General features: G+C 39.2%; 1 pseudogene; it reads right to left on the reverse strand.

Annotated features, from left to right (window-relative positions):
- Positions 1–1,428: 1,428 nt before the first annotated feature.
- Positions 1,429–2,307, reverse strand: LOC142460855 (AKT-interacting protein pseudogene; annotated as a pseudogene).
- Positions 2,308–17,107: the final 14,800 nt, after the last annotated feature.

Raw genomic sequence — 17,107 nt, forward strand, 5'->3', positions numbered from 1 at the left:
GCTGTTTATTTCTTATGTATGTATCTATCTAAATACATATAAAATCATAAGTGCCCTGGTTTTGTTTCTCTAGAGAAGCCTGTCTAACATAGGTGCCCTTGAGTTGGTTCTGACCCAAAGCTGCTTACAGCTTTGAAAAGCCCAAAGGGGAAGTTCTAGTTTGTCCTATAGAGTTGTTATGAGTTGGAATTGACTTGAGGGCAATGAGTTTGCATTTAGTTTAAGTCCTAAGCAATGTTAGTAATGAACCAGTGGTGGAATTCAGCTGGTTCACCTTGGTTAGGCAGAACCAATATCTAATTTTTGTTGAATTTGACAAACCAGTTGTTAAAATGGCACTTGTAATAAGGGTTCTCTCTAAGGTGTATGACTGGGAAGCCCCCCCTTGTGGCACTAACAAATTTACATTTTTCATGCTCATCTGAGCAATAATGTATTTTAAGTGCCCATAGTAATGTTTATTCCATCTGTAAGTATAAAAATTAGAACTATGTTTATAAAATTGTATATTAATTTCATTAGACTTATTATACTTTTGATGAAATCCCACATTTTTAATTCCTTTGTATTTGTTACATATAACAAATAAACATAACATATAACATAAAGAGAATAACAACCGGAAGGTGACATACCGTCATTGATTTCAGCTTTGCGTTCTGCTCCAAATTCCCACCAGATATTATTAATCTCTAAAAGTTTTCAAAGAGTTAAAAATATTGTCAGATCCATTGGTGTAAGTTCAACAGAAACTGAAAGGGTTTTTTCAAAGATGAACAAAATATGTCTAAAGAAGTCACCTGTTTCTTTTCTTTTTTATTTAAATATTTGACTTCATTAGAAATAATTTTTAACACTTTTTCTCCTCCCGTCATAAAAATACAGTAAGTAATTTGCTTAAAAAACACAACAATGAGTAAGTGTCTGGATTCCTATAACTCATCTAATAATGTACCCGACTGACAACAGTTTATAAATCAGGAAGACAGTGGGCTGAGCACTGAGTTTCAAATGACCTTCTGCTATGGAACTTGCTCTCCCACATCCTAAAATATGTACAATTGAAATCAATGGTTTAAAAATCATTAAGCCACTGCCATTCTAAGCCACTCTTCCTATTCTAATTTAGTTTCAACGAATGCAACTTACCTTTAGCATTACGTTCAGAAAAATATGTAAGCCTCAAGGTCCCCAACAATGTGGAATATTGAACTAGTTAACCACTCTAAAGATACTGCTGACAGAAGTAATGCATTACTTAAAGAGAACTTTCCAAAACCAACTGGGAAAACCAAAAACACACGGAGAATACTGATCTCCATCCTTGTCCACACAATTTTACTATTCAGGCAGTCCCTGGCCATCGGTCAGCTTTAACTAGGCCAGAGTCCAGCAGGAAAGTGCACAGTGCACAAGATTCACCACCTCTTAGGTTGCTACTGTTTTCTCTTCTTTACTGAAAAGTTTCACCGAGCCAGGTTTTACCCATGACAGGCCAGCAACATAAACACTTTTATTGTACTGTGCTTCAGGCTTCTTATGAGTCGACATCTACTCTCTGGCTTCATCATGCACAGAAGGATTTCATGGAGAAAAGCTAATTGCATAGGGGTTTTCTATTTTAGGTTGATCAAATAAGTGAGCTGTGCACGCCTTCACCCTGTCAACCACTTTACTTTTTTAAAAAGTGGGCATCTTTTTTGTAGAGTAAAGCAGCCTCTGGGATTAGGGGGCTTGTTGTGTCAATTTTGTAAAAAATTCTTCTCGCGTACATTAACACTTGCCAGATCTGGTCATTATTCCATCTCCATTTTTCAAATGCTCTCTTCACACCCAGTTCACCTGAGGTGGGATCAACTAGCTGGTGAATGATGGGAATATCAAACACCAAGCGTGGACCGTCCCTATCTGGGTAGTTATCAAGGGTGTAAACTGTAGAGTTAAATATGCCATCTTGATAAAGTCCCTGCCATCTGAATATTATTCCAAACCACAATGATGCAGGACGGTAAGATGGCTGCATATAGATTTCTGGTAACTTCTGCTTCACAACCAAGGTAAATTCTGGAAGTAGAGAGTATTCCAGGTAGAAGGGCCCATAAGAAGCATGTGTGCCATTTGTTGACTGTACTGCTGGAGCTGGAGATGTATGCTTAGTTATGGGTGAAGCATTTTTGGAATAGGAGGCAGTTCTTTCTTTGGAGCATGCATGGAGGACTGGTTTTCATGTCTCTTGTTAATGGGCTTCTCTTTCCCACCAGATTGTTTGTGTAGAGAGCTTGTAGACATGCTCCAGAAAGGGTTCATAAAGTGAACTCTAAGCAAAGAAATTCTGTGGCCTGGATCATCAAACTCCCGTCCTGAGCATTCACTTTACGGGACAATCTGTCAGTGCACCTCACCCACGTCGCCTTCAATGCAATGCTTCTGGCCATTGAGATCTTCTATCACAAGCGGACAGCATCTCTGACCACAGCACCAGAAGGCCCCTGTTCAGTCCTGGCCCTGCCCATCCCTATCTTTCCACCTGTTTCTAATATATCAAACACAATGGCTATTTTCTAATCAGCCTACTTCTAAAGGAATGGGATTCTACTCCTAGAAGAAAAAGATGGTTAAGGATAAATCACACAGCCAATGATGATTGGATAAAAGTGAAGATTGTTTCAAGTGAGAAGGCCAATCAAGAAGCAATAAGGAAATAATTTAGATGGCAGTTTTATTGGGTTTGGGTCAGGTATTATTCAATAGTTTTTCATTTATATTTAAAAACTTTTTCTTATAACATAATCTGGCTTTGTGTACTTCTTTTATTGTTCTTATTTAAGTATTAAGTGTATGAAATAATAAACTACCCTTGGGTATATAATTGTTTTAAGACTTAAAGCCATTTTTAGGGCAGCAATCCAGCTGTTAAATTATTTGCATCCCACTACTGTAATGAACCATGTCTTAGATTCAGACAGGGAGCTCACAGCCCACATGGGTATGGTTTGAGGCAAATTTAACAATACATTAACATACTTAATACTTTATTAACTATTAAAAATATGCATTAGGTCAGTATGATTGTAGATGAAAGATTAGGAGAGCTTTAATAAATAAATTTAATGACCTGTATAATTTAATCTAGGGTTTCTTTGCTTTCAAGTATTTTCAGTGACTTGAATACAATGTTTGCTTGGCAAAAGGGCAGTCTTTATTCTTGTCAGTCAGTCTACCTCCACTTTGGCAAGCACCACTAACTTTCTAAAGTATGTAACTTACTCCCAACAATAAAAATCACCAGGCATGCTGCAACATGCATTCTTTTACAGGGCATTCAAATATCTGTAATTTATTTCTACCTTCAGATTTTTCTGAAATTCTAGAATATTTTCTGCCTGAAAAATAAAGCAGCATACATTTTCTTTTAAATAGTATACTAAAAAATTTAAATATAACTCACTTTTCTATGAAACTTGGTTTTGAAATTTGATTAATTATATTATTAGTCAATTACCAGAAAAAGGAAGAGCTGCCAAGCTGAATTTATTGACTATTCTTCATTTATCTAATAGAATTAATTATGCTAAGCACGACAGTAATATTCCTTGGATTTCTATTGCTGTGATATTTGGCACAGTTTCACGTATCAGTGTAATATGTGTGTTCTTAAGTAATACTTAAGAAATTTGTGTGAGTAATATAATTTAAAAACTTAGTAAAGTAATAATTTTAAAGCTTTAAAAAAGTAGACCTTGCATTCATAAAGCAAGAATTTATCATATATTTTCACATTTCAATATATACTATCTCATTGAGACTGAACAACATGGTGGTCCCAGGGTTTTATAGCTGAGGAAGTAGGACTCAGGTGGTTTTAGCAGTAGCACCTGGACTTGCTGTTCTCTTTCATCCAGTATAACGCAGTCAATCCAAGTGTCCTTACTTGGATAGATTTATAAAATCATGGAGATTTAGTTCATTTGTGGCATGTAGACCTTGGTTTTGTAGCATGGGCGGCACATGTCAGTCTCAAGGGCTATATAAGGCCTGACAAATCATTAATACCAGCTAACGTCACATTCTTCACCAAAGAAAAGCAGTCATCACGTTGTTGCTAGGTGCCTCTGAGTTATTTCCGACTCATAAGGATCTTGCATACAATAGAATGAAACGTCGCCCATTTCTGTGGCATCCTCAAAGTTGTTCTTATGTTTGAGCCCATCTCCTCTGCTGTTGTGTCCATCTAGCTCCTTGATGGCCTTCCTTTTTCCTCTATCCCAATGCTTTCACAAGCATGATGTCCTTCTCCGGTTATCAGTCTCTCTAGAGTTTTGCCATCTTTGTTGCCAAGGAGTATTCTGGCCTTACTTCTTCCGACACAGATTGGTTTGTCATTGTAGCAAAGGACTTTCAATATTCTTTTCCAGCCCCACAATTCAAATGCATCATTTCTTCTACAATCTTTTTAATTGAATGTCCAACTTCTACATGCACATGAGTGTGTTAGTCTGGGTAGACTAGAGAAACAAATTCATGGAGACTCATATGTGAATAAGAAAGAGGTTTATATACAAGAGCAATTGAATATTGAGGAAACATCCCAGCCCAGTCCAGATCAAGTCCATAAGTCAAATATTAGCCCATATGTGTGATACCAAGAGCGTCTCCAAGGGAGTGAGCCCAGAGAGAATGTGTGTCTTCTGCCTTCAAGAAGGAAAAATCAGATTTCCCAGAATTCTCAGGAGAAAGTCATGCCCAAACAGAGGCCTCAGTGGCTATGATCTGATTGACAGACTAGCCTCCACTCTTCACTCTGAATTTTTTCAAGTCCCACATTGACAGCAGATTATGTAACTACCACAGTGAGGCCATTGAAAATACCATGGTTTGTATGATGCTTATCTTAGTCCTCAAAGTAACATCTTTGCTTTTCAATACTCTAAAGAAGTCTTGTGTATCAGATTTATCTAATGAAATTCATCTTTTGATCTCTTGTCTGCTGCTTCCATGAACATTGATCATGGAACCAAGGATAAAAATCCTTGACCAATCCACTTTTTTCCCTTTATTTCCATGATGTTACCTACTGGTCCAGTTCTGAGGATTTTTTTTTTTACATTGAGTTGTAATCCATACTGAAAGATGCAGCCCTTGATGTTCATCAGCAAGTACTTCAAACAATCTTCACTTTTAGCAAGTGTGTTAGGCAGGGTTTTCTAGAGCAACAAACCCAGGGCACTTAAGACTTTATGTGTGTGTTTATATGGCCAAAATAAATATAACAGCAAATTAGTCCACAGAACAGTGTATAGAACTCAATCCAACTCACTTTGGAGGGACACAATATAATGAAGTCCTTCCAACTCACGTAGTCAAGGAAGCAGGCATAGGAAGATGAAACGGTTAGGTGCAGCAGAGGCCAGTAGCACAGTGTTGCAAAGCAGGTCATGGTGGGGCCTCATGGTGTAGAGATGTGAAGTGGATGGAGGCAGTATCTGGAGTGGGGGCAAGACAAGCAGAGTTGGCCTGAAGGCAGCAGACACAGAAAGGTGGGGTTGAGCCATGACATTGAACAGCATGCAAAGCAACACCATCCATCATGGTCCACTTGCTGGTCCAACCACCAGGACCACCAGGGAGAACGAGAGAGGGGACAGCCTCCAGTTAGGCATTTCTCTCAGTCACACCTCAAAGCAGTTCATCAAGCTGCTACCCAAATTACAGGTTAAACTCCACACATATCTTCTTATTGGTGCCGTGTTGGCACAAGAAACCTATCACAGCAAACAAGGTTGTGTTATCTGCATAGTGAAGGTTGTTAACAAGTCTTCTTCCAATCCTGATGCTGTTCTCTAAGTAATCCAGTTTCTCTGATTATTTGCTCAGCATACAAATTGAATAAGTATGGTGAAAAAATACAATCCTGATACACACTTTTCCTGATTTTAAACCACGAGATATTCTTTTTTTCTTGTTTGCATACCTGCCTCCTCATCCAAGTACAAGTTCCTCATGATCACATGGAGTGTTTTGGAGTTCCCATTCTTCTCAAGATAATCCATAGTTGTTATGTTCAACACAGTCCAGTACCTTGGCATAGTCAATAAAATACAACATTCACCTGACACCTGCAATGATATCCATTGTTCCACAGTCTCTTCTTAATATGGTCTTAACTTCTGGCTGCTCCTGTCACTGTACTGAGCCATTGTTGGATGATCATCAGTAAAATTTTACTTAAACATGTTATCAGTGATATTGTTCTATAATTTAAGCATTCTGATGGGTCACCTTTCTTTGGAATGGGTACAAATATGGATCACTTCTAGTCAGTTGGCTAAGTGGCATCTCCTACATTTCCTGGCATAGACTAGTGAGTATTTCCAGTGCTTTATCAGCTTGTTGAAAAAGTTCAATTGTATTCCATCAATTCCTGAAGGTTTGTTTTTGGCTAATACATTCAGTACAGCTTGAATGTCTTCCTTCAGCACCCCTGGTTCTTGCCCATATACTACTTCTTGAAGTGGTTGAATGGCATCTAGTTCTTTTTAGTACAGTGACTCTGTGTATTCTTCCCATCATCTTGTAATGCTTGCTACATCATTCAATATTTTCCCCCATAGAATCTTTCAAGATTGCAAGCCGGGCCTTGAATGTTTTCTTGAGTTCTTTCAGTTTAAGATAAGCTGAGCTTGCTCTTCCCTTTTGGTTTCCTAATTCTAGGTCTTTGCACATTTCATCATATTTGGTTTTGCCTTGAGCTGCCCTTTGAAAATTTCCTTGAAACTCTTTCACTTCATCCTTTGTTGCATTTCCTTTAGCTACTCAATTATTCAATAGTTACAGGCTCCGAAACCCATAGGGTGTCGCTTTGAGTCAGCATTGACTTGGTGGTAGTAAGGTTTGTTTTTGTTTTTAAGCTCCATGATTAAGAGCAAGTTTCAGAGTGTCTCCTGACATCCATTTTGATATTTTATTTCCTGCCTTTTTGATGACCTTTTGCTTTCTTCATAAAAGATGTTGACATCCTCCCACAGCTCATCAACTCTTCTGCCTTGAATGTTCATTGCATCAAATCTATTCTTGAGGTGCTTTGAAAATTCAGGTTGGATAACTTCAAGGTCATAATTTGGATATCATCTACTTGTTTTATTTTCTTCAGTTTTATCCTGAACTTATATATGAACAATTGATGGTCTATTCCACAGTCAGCCCCTGGCCAAGTTTCAACTGCTAATTTTGCCCACAGATAATCTCTGCCCACAGATGTAGTCAACTTTATTTCTGCGTATTCCATATGGAGAAGTCCATGAGTATAGTCACCTTTTGTATTGTTGAAAAAAAAGGTATTTACTATGAACAAGCTCTTGGTCTTGTCAGATTTTATCATGAGACCTCCAGCTTCATTTATATCACCTAGTCCATATTTTCCAACCACTGTTACTTCAACTTTGTTCCCAACTTTTGCATGCCAGTCACCAATAACTACCAATATATCTTAAAAAAGTTTTATTTAGACATAATTCACATATCATACAATTCAATGGTTCAAGCATCTTAAGAAGATTTATACGATTCTTATCACAATACGTTTTTAGAACATTATTTTTCTTGTATTTCTTGTTTTCAGTTTTCTATTTTCCCTAACTTCTTCTGCCAGACCTCTAAGAATCCATTAATCCAGTTACTGTCTCAATAGATTCACCCATCTTGTGTTTCATACAAACAAGCCTACAAAAAGTGTTTCAAAAAGCATACAAAAACAAAAAAGTAACAATAATAGCAAAATAAAATGGATGACAACATCAATAGAAAGAAAAGCAAAGAATGTTAAAAACTAAAACAACTTTAATATGGGTCGGAAGAGGAGATCCAATGATAAGGTATTTAATTTTCACTTACCTATATCTGCCAAAATCTACTTTCCAATGCACTCTGTATGACAGGAAGACTATTCACATCCCTGCTCTATTTTCAGAGGGAATTCACCGGAGGCTGAATCTGCATGTATTTATTACCCCTTTACATTTTTTTAAGTGATACCAATTTTCTGTGGGCCAAAAGGAGAATCAAATAAGATGCTTCATTTTAACCTAATTATATCTACTATAACTATCTCTACAATACTCTCTGTCTGATAACAAGGCTGTTCACATCTCTTGACTATGGTTAGAAGGGAGTCACTTGAGGTTTAACATATGTGCTCCCTGCACATGGATGTTGGGCTTCCACTGTCATCCATAGCTTTCTACAAACCGGGAGTTCACAATTTAAATTCTTATACCATTTCCTCCTTCAGATTTGGATTTTATTATTTATAATCCTTGGATCACAAAGACTGGTGTGCTTTCTCCCTGAGGACTTTGTTGATGTCTCATTTAGATGGCTGTTTGTTTGAAAAAAAGCCTTTTAGACCCCAAATACTATTCTTTCTGATAGTTGGGAACCATCTGGTTTCCTCACTACACTGCTATAACACCCATATCTTCAGTGATCTCTTCATGAGGATGAGTTTCAATTGATCTTGATTGCATCTTTGATCAATTTCTGACTGAATTTGTTGGCTGAATTCTTTAATTTATTCACTTTTTTGTGGTTAATATATAAATGTGAATAATAGATTGATTAGATTTCCTTGAAGGTAGATAGATTTCTGTCACAGACAGCACTGTATGCGTGATTCATTTTGCAATATCCTTTTTGGCAATGAATACCATGCCATTCTTCCTGTTTTATTCCCAGCATAGTAAATCATATGATGTTCTGGTTCAAAATGGCCAGTGCCAGTCCATTTCACCAGCTCACTAATTCTTAGGATATAGATATTTAAGCATTCCCTTTCATTTTTGAGCACTTCCAATTTTCCTAGATTCATACTTCACAAATTCCAAGTTCCAATCATTAGTAGAGTTTTATAGCTGTTTATCTTGAGTCATGTCCCATCAGCAAATGAAGATCTTGAGGCTTACTCCCACAAGCTATCCCCAACTTACATTACCATATCAGCTCCACTCAGCTAAATTAGTTTCTAAGTCACCTTTTGAGGGTCATCTAACCCAAGGGGCTGATCCTTTGGCACGGTCTCTGACAATGTTCTGCTTTCATTCATTAGGTGCTCAGTATTTGACAATGTTTGGAAGTTATACAAAATGTGTTCGGAGGCTCCTTCCTCTGAAGTAGAGAACCAAGTCCTTCTTCATTGTCTCTTCATATTCTGTAAGTTTTCCTGAAACATGTTCATGGTTAAATGCTCCTGCTGGTATTTGAAATTCCAGTGACACAGCTTCCAGCATCACAGTGACATACAAGATACCACAATCAGACCACAGTATGACAAACTGACAGACAGTTGGTGGCATAAGGCTCTAGTAAACACTAACAACAGGAATGAAGAAAATGACATGAAAATCCACAAACAAAATGAATACAGCACAGAAAATTACGTGGAGCACAGCAACCAACAAAGCATACACACATTCAAACTCACAAGAAGTACACAGAAAATGATTGCCATAAATTCATATGTATCAATAATTACTAAACAAAAATGCATTAAATTCATTGGTCAAGAGAAAATAGAAGAGTGGATAATAAAACATGACCCATCAATATACTATTGACAAGTGACACCATTTAGATGCAAAGACAGAAACAGACCCAAACTTGACGCATAGGAAACAGACATATCAAGCCAATGGCAATCAAAACAAAGCATAGCCAGCAACATTGATTTCTCAGAAAATAAGCTTTAAGGTAAGAGGAATGGGAGGGAGGGAGGGAGGAGGGAGAGAGAGAACATGTAATGATTAAAAGGTAAATTGAACAAGAGTCATAATAAATACATATACAATCAATGAAAGTCTTAAAGTACATAAGTCAAACTAACATAATTGAAGAGAGAGATAGACTACTATAATACTAGTAGATTATTGTAATATATCATTTTCTAAGGATAGAGTAATTAGTAACTCAACAAAGATATAGAAGCACTAAAAACACAGACATCCAACTTGACATCATAGATGTATACAGAACACTCTACTGAACAACATCACAATATACATTATTTTCCAGTACACATGAAATGTTCTCCAGAATAGCCCCTATATTGGGGAGCAAAACAAATCTCAAAAGTTAAAAAATTGTATTATTGAAATATTACTAAATATTTCTGAGATCACAATGTTATAAAAATTTACATCAACAAGACCAAGGAAATAAATCAAATACATGTCAATAGAAAAAGCATTGTGCTCAAAAGATACTAAGTAATAGAAGAAATAAAGAAAAATTTTTACAATCCCTTGAGTTAAACAAGAATGAGATAAAATTAAGCAAAACTTTAGAATACAGCAAAAGCTGTGTTCAGAGACATTTTACAGCAATCAGTACAGATATCAACAAATAAGAAATACCAAAACAAAACAATAAAACCTTCACACAACATCTCTAACAATTAGAAAAATAACAGGAAAAAACCTACAATCACAACCCCCCCCCCAATTTTAATAATTAGTGTATAAATGAATTAAATAGAAAAACAATAGAAAGAATCAACAAGATGGGAAGCTCATCCTCTGAAAGTATTAGTCCAAAGGACCATCCACTGATAAATCTAACAAAGGAAAGAAGAATATGCAAATCACACGAGTAAGACATCACATTTGTGACATCACAGCAAAGTGAAATGTAAAAGAATAGCAATACTATGAAGAACTTTACTACAACAAATTTGACGATGTAGAAGATATAAATTTGTAGAAACACACTACCAACCCAACATGGAGTGGAGGAAAAAACCTTAGGAGTCCCATAATAAGAGAAGAAATTATTCAAGTCATTTAAAAATTCTCTACCACAACAAAAGAAGTCCAGGACCAGAAGATAGAGAAGAGCTTTTTTTTTAAAAAGAGCATGTTGCAGTCTTTGTCCTTCTGTGACATTACAAGGTGATGGAGAGAGGACATTCACCATCAGCATCATCTCAAGGCCAATTCAAATGATCAGACATTAGCCACTGTGCAAATTCTGATACTACTAATCCCTCTTGTGGCACTGAATATTTTTTATCAGAAATGGGTGCTGAGTTTTTTCAAGTGCCTTTTTTGAATCAATTGATATGGTCATGTAGTTCTTTTCCTTTGTGTTATACATATGGTGAATTACATTGATTGTTTTGTTAATGATGAACCATCTCTACAAAAAGATGATGAACCATCTTTGTATATATTTGGATGAACGTTCACTTAGTCAAGATTTATTATATCTATATATTGTTTTTTATAACATTTTCAAAGCTATGTATTTAATATTTTAAAGAAAACAAACTTATCAGCTTCACAGTACTCTCCATTGCACTTAATACATTTGTCGAATCTGTGATTCCATTCTTGGAGACATTTTTACAAAAGCATCTGTTTGGATGGCTGACAGTTCCTCCATCAAAAAAAATCATTTTATTGGGGGCTCACAAAACTCTTATCACAATCCATACATACATCCATTGTGTCAAGCACATTTTTTGTCATCATCATTCTCAAAACATTTGCTTTCTCCTTTTGCCTTTGATATCAGCTCCTCATTTCCCACCTCCTTCTCAGCATCCCTTTCCCTCACCAACCCTTGATAATTTATAAGTTATTATTATTTTGTCATGTCTTACACTGTCTGATGTCTCCCTTCACCCACTTTTCTGTTGTCCATCTCCCAGGGAGAGGGTTATATGTAGATCCTTTTGATTGGCTCCCCCTTTCTACCCCACCTTCCCTTTACCTTCCTGGTATCTCTACACTCATTATTGGTCCTGAGGGGTTTTTCTGTCCCAGATTCCCTGTGTTTCCAGTTCCTATCTGTACCAGTGTACATCCTCTGCTCTAGCCAGATTTGTAAGGTGGAATTGGGCTCATGATAGTGGGGTGGAGGGGAGAGTGGGGAGAAAGCATTAAAGAACTAGAGGAAAGTTGTATTTTTCATCATTGCTACACTGCACCCTAACTGGCTTGTCTCCTACCAATGACCCTTCTGTAAGGGGATGTCCATTTGCCTACAGGTGGGATTTGGGTCCCCACTCTGAACTCCCCCTCATTCACAATTATACAATTTTTTTTGTTCTTTGATGTCTGATACCTGATCCTATCGACACTTTGCGATCACATATGCTGGTGTGCTTCTTCTATCTGGGCTGCGTTTCTTCTCAGCTAGATGGCAGTTTGTTTATCTTCAACTGAGCTAGATGGCCCCTTGTTTATCTTCAAGCCTTTAAGATCCCAGACACTATATCTTTTGATAGCCGGACACCATCAACTTTCTTCACCACATTGCTTATGCACCCGCTTTGTCTTCAGCGCTTCTGTGAGGAAGGTGAGCATCATAGAATGCTAGTTTTATAGAACAAAATATCCATTGCTTCTTGGCCTTTTGGCTAAGATCAAGTGTAGAACAATGTATCCTTGCATTGGGGTAGTACTTGAGTGGAGTCCCAATGTCCATCTGCTACCTTAATACTAAACGTGTAAGTATATGTACATAGATCTATTTCCCCATATTCAGATATAAATATATTTACATATGTACATGCCTTTATTTAGTCCTCTATAAATGCCCTTTGCTTCCTAGCTCTTTCCTCTATCTCCTTTGACTTTCCTCTTGTCCCACTATCATGCTCAATCTTCATTTGGGTTTCAGTAATTCCTCTTAGTTACATTACCCTTGATCATGCCCTACCAGGCCTCCTACACCCTCCTCACCACCGATTTGGATAACTTGTTATTCCCTTGTCCCTGGTTTTGTTAATACCACTACCTTTTCCCCAACCTTTTCCTCACCCATGTCCCCCTGGAATGGTCAGTCCAATTTTTTTCTCCTCCAGATTGTTCATCCAGCCTATCTTATTTAGACAGACCCGTGGGAATACTAACATGCACAAATATAAGACAGAGCCAAACCAAGCACCAATATACAATAAAACCACCACCCCAACAATCCAATTACAAAAAAACAAAACAAAACACAAAAAAGAAATGCTTGTAGTTAATTCAAGGATTGTTTGTTGTCCTTTAGGAGTGTTTTCCAGTCCAGTCTGTTGGGGCACCAAGCCCTGGCCCCAAAGTCCACTTTCAGCATTTCCTGGGGACTTCGCCGCTCTGTTCCCTTGCTCTTTTGTTGCACCCCTTTTGTGTTTTTTCCTGGTGTGGTAGGATCAGATCGGCGCAATTGCCACACTGTGTTTCCAGTGTTGTCCCCTGTAGGGCTATGGGTCAGTGAGGGACGTCATGTCTTATAGTGGGCTATGGGTCAGTGAGGGACGTCATGTCTTATAGTGGGGCCGGCCCTGTGGTCTTCTCTGTGGACTGGCTGCTCAAATTGGGAACATCATCCTCAAGGCCTGGTGGGCCAGGATGTGCTCCACTCTCTCTTTCTCCACCTTCATCTGCTCCTGTGCGCTCTGATCAGATATGTCCCTCTCCTGGAGCTACAGATTCAGTATCATCCTGTGAAATAAATTCTTCTTGGGGAAGGGTCATGTGACTTTGTTCTTCTTGCTAGAGGCTTTGTGACAAAGTGTCAAGCATGTCTCCCTTCCTTTTTCATGTGTGCATTTATCGCTATCAAGCTTTCTCTGATAACTACTTTTGCTGTGTCCCAAAAGTTTTGGTATATTGTATTCCCATTCTCATTGGTGTATAAGAAACTTCCTAATTTCATCCTCCAATTATTTGCCTTTGTTTCTTAACTGTACTTTTGTTTTTTTGTAGTGCAGTGGTCTGAGAGGGAAGTTTGAGTGATCTCTATTTGCTGGAATTTACTCAAGCTCTACTTGTGCCCTAGCATGTGGTCTATCTTCAAGTATGTGCCATGCACACTTGAAAATAATGTGAAAAAAATTGCATTTGGGTGAAGAGCTCTAAAATGTCTATTAGGTCAAGATGCCTAATTGTAGAATTGAGTTCTGTTGCTTCCTTGTCAAGCTTCTTTCCCTGTGATCTACATTTCTCCAAGACCTCTGTATTAAAGTCATCTACTATGATTGTTGAGTCTGTGATTTCTTTTTTCATTTTTTGGCTCATTTGATGATGAATTTTTCAGGTCTCTCATTGGGCATGTATATATATATATTTAATGTGCACTTATTCTTCGTCTACTGTTCCCTTGAGCATTACATAGTGCACCTCCATGTCTCTTGTTATGTTTTGCACCTTGAGATCAGTTTTGTCAGAGATCAGGATTACAACCCCTGCTTTCTTTGAACTGCTGTTTGCTTGGTATAGTTTTCTCCAGCCTTTAATTCTCAGCCTATTTTTTGTCTGTTAGCTTGAGAAGTGTCTCTTGTAGACAACCGACAATTGATGGGTTATGTTTTCTAACAAAGCCTGCTATTCTCTGTCTTTTAATTAGTGAGTTAAGTTCATTGATATTGAGAATTATTACGTCCATCTGTGGACTCTGTCATGTCATCTTGTATCTTTTATGTCGACTATTTACCTCCCTCCCTTCTTATCATTGCTTTGTGTGTGTATGTGTGTGTGTGTGTGTGTGTGTGTGTATGGGGCTATTTACTCTTGCCATCTTTTCAATGTTGAGTTAATGTTGACTTGGGGCTGTTTTCAATGTGTTGACTTCTGGGTGGAGTTGCACTATGTGGTTGTCTCATATTTGTGCTAAGTGCATGTTGTTCTGCTGGCCACAGTGGGCTGGTAAGAATTTTTTTCAGAGCTTGGTTTCTTTTAATGCATTCTTTGGAATTTTCCCTGTCCAGGAAGACTCCTACTTCTCCATCTATTGTGATAGATAGTTTGGCAGGGCAGAGGATTTTTGGGTTGGCTTTGTTCTCTTTCAACTTTTTGAGGGTGTTACTTCATTCTCTCCTCTTCTTCATGATGTCTGCTGATAGGGCTGAGCACATTCTTATCTGATTAACTTATAGGTGTCTGCGTTTTTACCCCTAGCTGCTCTTATGATTTTCTCCTTTTCCTCAAAGTTAAATAGTTTAACTACTATGTGTCTTGGCGACTTATTCCTGAGATTCAGGCTAGCTAGTATACTCTCGCATCTTGAATGGTTGCCTTATTCTTATTCATTGTGCTGGGGGAGTTTTCTTCCAGGAATTCCATCACTATTTTTGCAGCTGATTTCCCCATTGTATCTTGTCCTGGCAATTCAATTATTTTAGTGTTGTTCCTCTTCATGACATCAGACATTGTTCTTAGGTTTTCTTCAGCTTCTTTGATTAACTTTTTTGACTCTCTTCCCCATTAGTTGTCCTTCAGGTCACTGGTATAGTTCTTTGCTTCTTTGGGTCTGCTAGTGATATCTGTTAATTTATTATTTGCCTTTGTTACCCCAACTCTTAATGGTTGTATTTATCTTTGGTGCTGGTCCCATAACTCTAGTATATTCCTTTGTTGTATGGCCTTTATTTCCTTTATCATTTTATCCCTTTTTTTTTTGGGTATTGCTTCTCTCATATCCTGCTTCCCTCAAATCCTTCAAGCAGCATTCCAAAGATTTATTTCTGTGATAGAACAACATTTTCTTTTTCTATGCACGTTGTTAAGTTCAGGACTTCTTCCAACATGGCCTTTCATTTCTCCTGTTTTTGTTTTATATTTTTTCATTGAGGCTATTGGGGTTGGTTGCTTTCTGCATGTTGTTCTGGAGATTGGCACCATTTTCCTGAGAGTCAAAGAGAACGTGGCTCTCTCTTTGGGAGATTCATAGGAGTGTTTCTCTAGCCTCTGTCTAACTGTGCTGGGGGCTGGGCTACCCTTTATCCAACTGTGGTTTTACTGTCTCCCTAGTCAACCAGTATTCTGTTATTTGGAGGGCAAGTTGGATTGCCTTTTCAGGAGATGCTGGTCTGGTGATTGCAGGCTGTCGAGGATGGTGCTACTCTGGATGGGCTGATGGGAAGTCATGGTGGCATGGCCGATGGTGGCTTGGAGAACCTCGAAGGGCATGTAGGATTGCTCGCTTCAGCAGGAGTGCCACAGAGGGTGGGTGGGGGTGCCTGCTTTGGTGTAGAGCAATGTGGATGGTGGGTGAATTTTCCCTAGTTAGGAAGGGTGCCACGGAAGTTGGGCAGAGATTTCCACAGCAGCTTGGAGTGCAGTGGAGGGCTGGTAGAGCTGCCTTAGGCCACGTGAAGCACTGTGGAATGTGGGAGGAAGTTCCCTCAGCCACATGTAGGGCTGCAGAGGGTGGGCAGTGGTTCCCCCAGCCACGAGGAGCACTGTGGAATGCGGGTAGAAGTTACCCCAGTTGATTAGAGCATCAACAAGGGTATTCTGGAGTTTCACCAGTGGCTTAGAGGGACTTGGAGGGCAGGTGGGAGTTCCCTCAGCTCTTAGGAGTATGGCAGGAGTTCCACCAGCCCTGCGCAGGGCTGCAGAAGATGGGCAGAAACTCCCCCAGCTGCTTAGAGGGCCTTGGAGGGTAGGTGAGGTTTCCCTCAGCCGCTTGGAGTGTGGCAGGTGTTTCGCCATCTACTTGGAGTGTGACAAAAGGCTGGCAGGAGTTCCTCCAACCAGTAAGAGGGCGATGGGAGTTCCTTCAGGCACTAGGAAGGCTGTTGGAGGTGGGCTGGTGTTCCTCTGCCCTTAGGAGGGTGGCAGGAGCTTCCTGGGTGCATGCAGGGCCACTGAAGGCTGTCAGAAACTCCCCCAGCTGCTAGAAAAGTGGTGGGAGTCCCCTAAGCTCCTAAGAGTGTGGGCTGGAGTTCCCCCAGCAACATAGAGAGCTGCATAAGGGGAGCAGGATTTCCTCCAACCCCTATGAGGGTGGTGGGAGTTATCCCAGCTTCTAAGAGGGTGGTGGGAGTTCCCTCAGAAGCTTGTATGACTGTGGAGGGTGGGCGGATATTCCCCCAGCTTCAAAGATAGCAGAGGGAGTTACCCTAGCTGCTTAGACAGCAGTACTAGGAGGGCTGCGGGAGTTCCTCCAGGTCGTGTAGAGTCACAGAAGGCAGGTGGGAATTCCCACAGTTGCTCGAGGTGGTGGGAGCTCACCAAGATTCCTGTCAGTCAATAGAAGGCGGGCAAAAGTTCCTCCAGCTGGGGGAGGGAGGGTGTTGTTGCCTTAGGCAGAGGGGCAGTGCCCTGGAGCCCAGCTGTGACATGTGAAA

Source organism: Tenrec ecaudatus, chromosome 11 (genome assembly GCF_050624435.1).
Source record: "Tenrec ecaudatus isolate mTenEca1 chromosome 11, mTenEca1.hap1, whole genome shotgun sequence".
In the NCBI taxonomy this organism is placed as follows: Eukaryota; Metazoa; Chordata; class Mammalia; order Afrosoricida; family Tenrecidae; genus Tenrec; species Tenrec ecaudatus.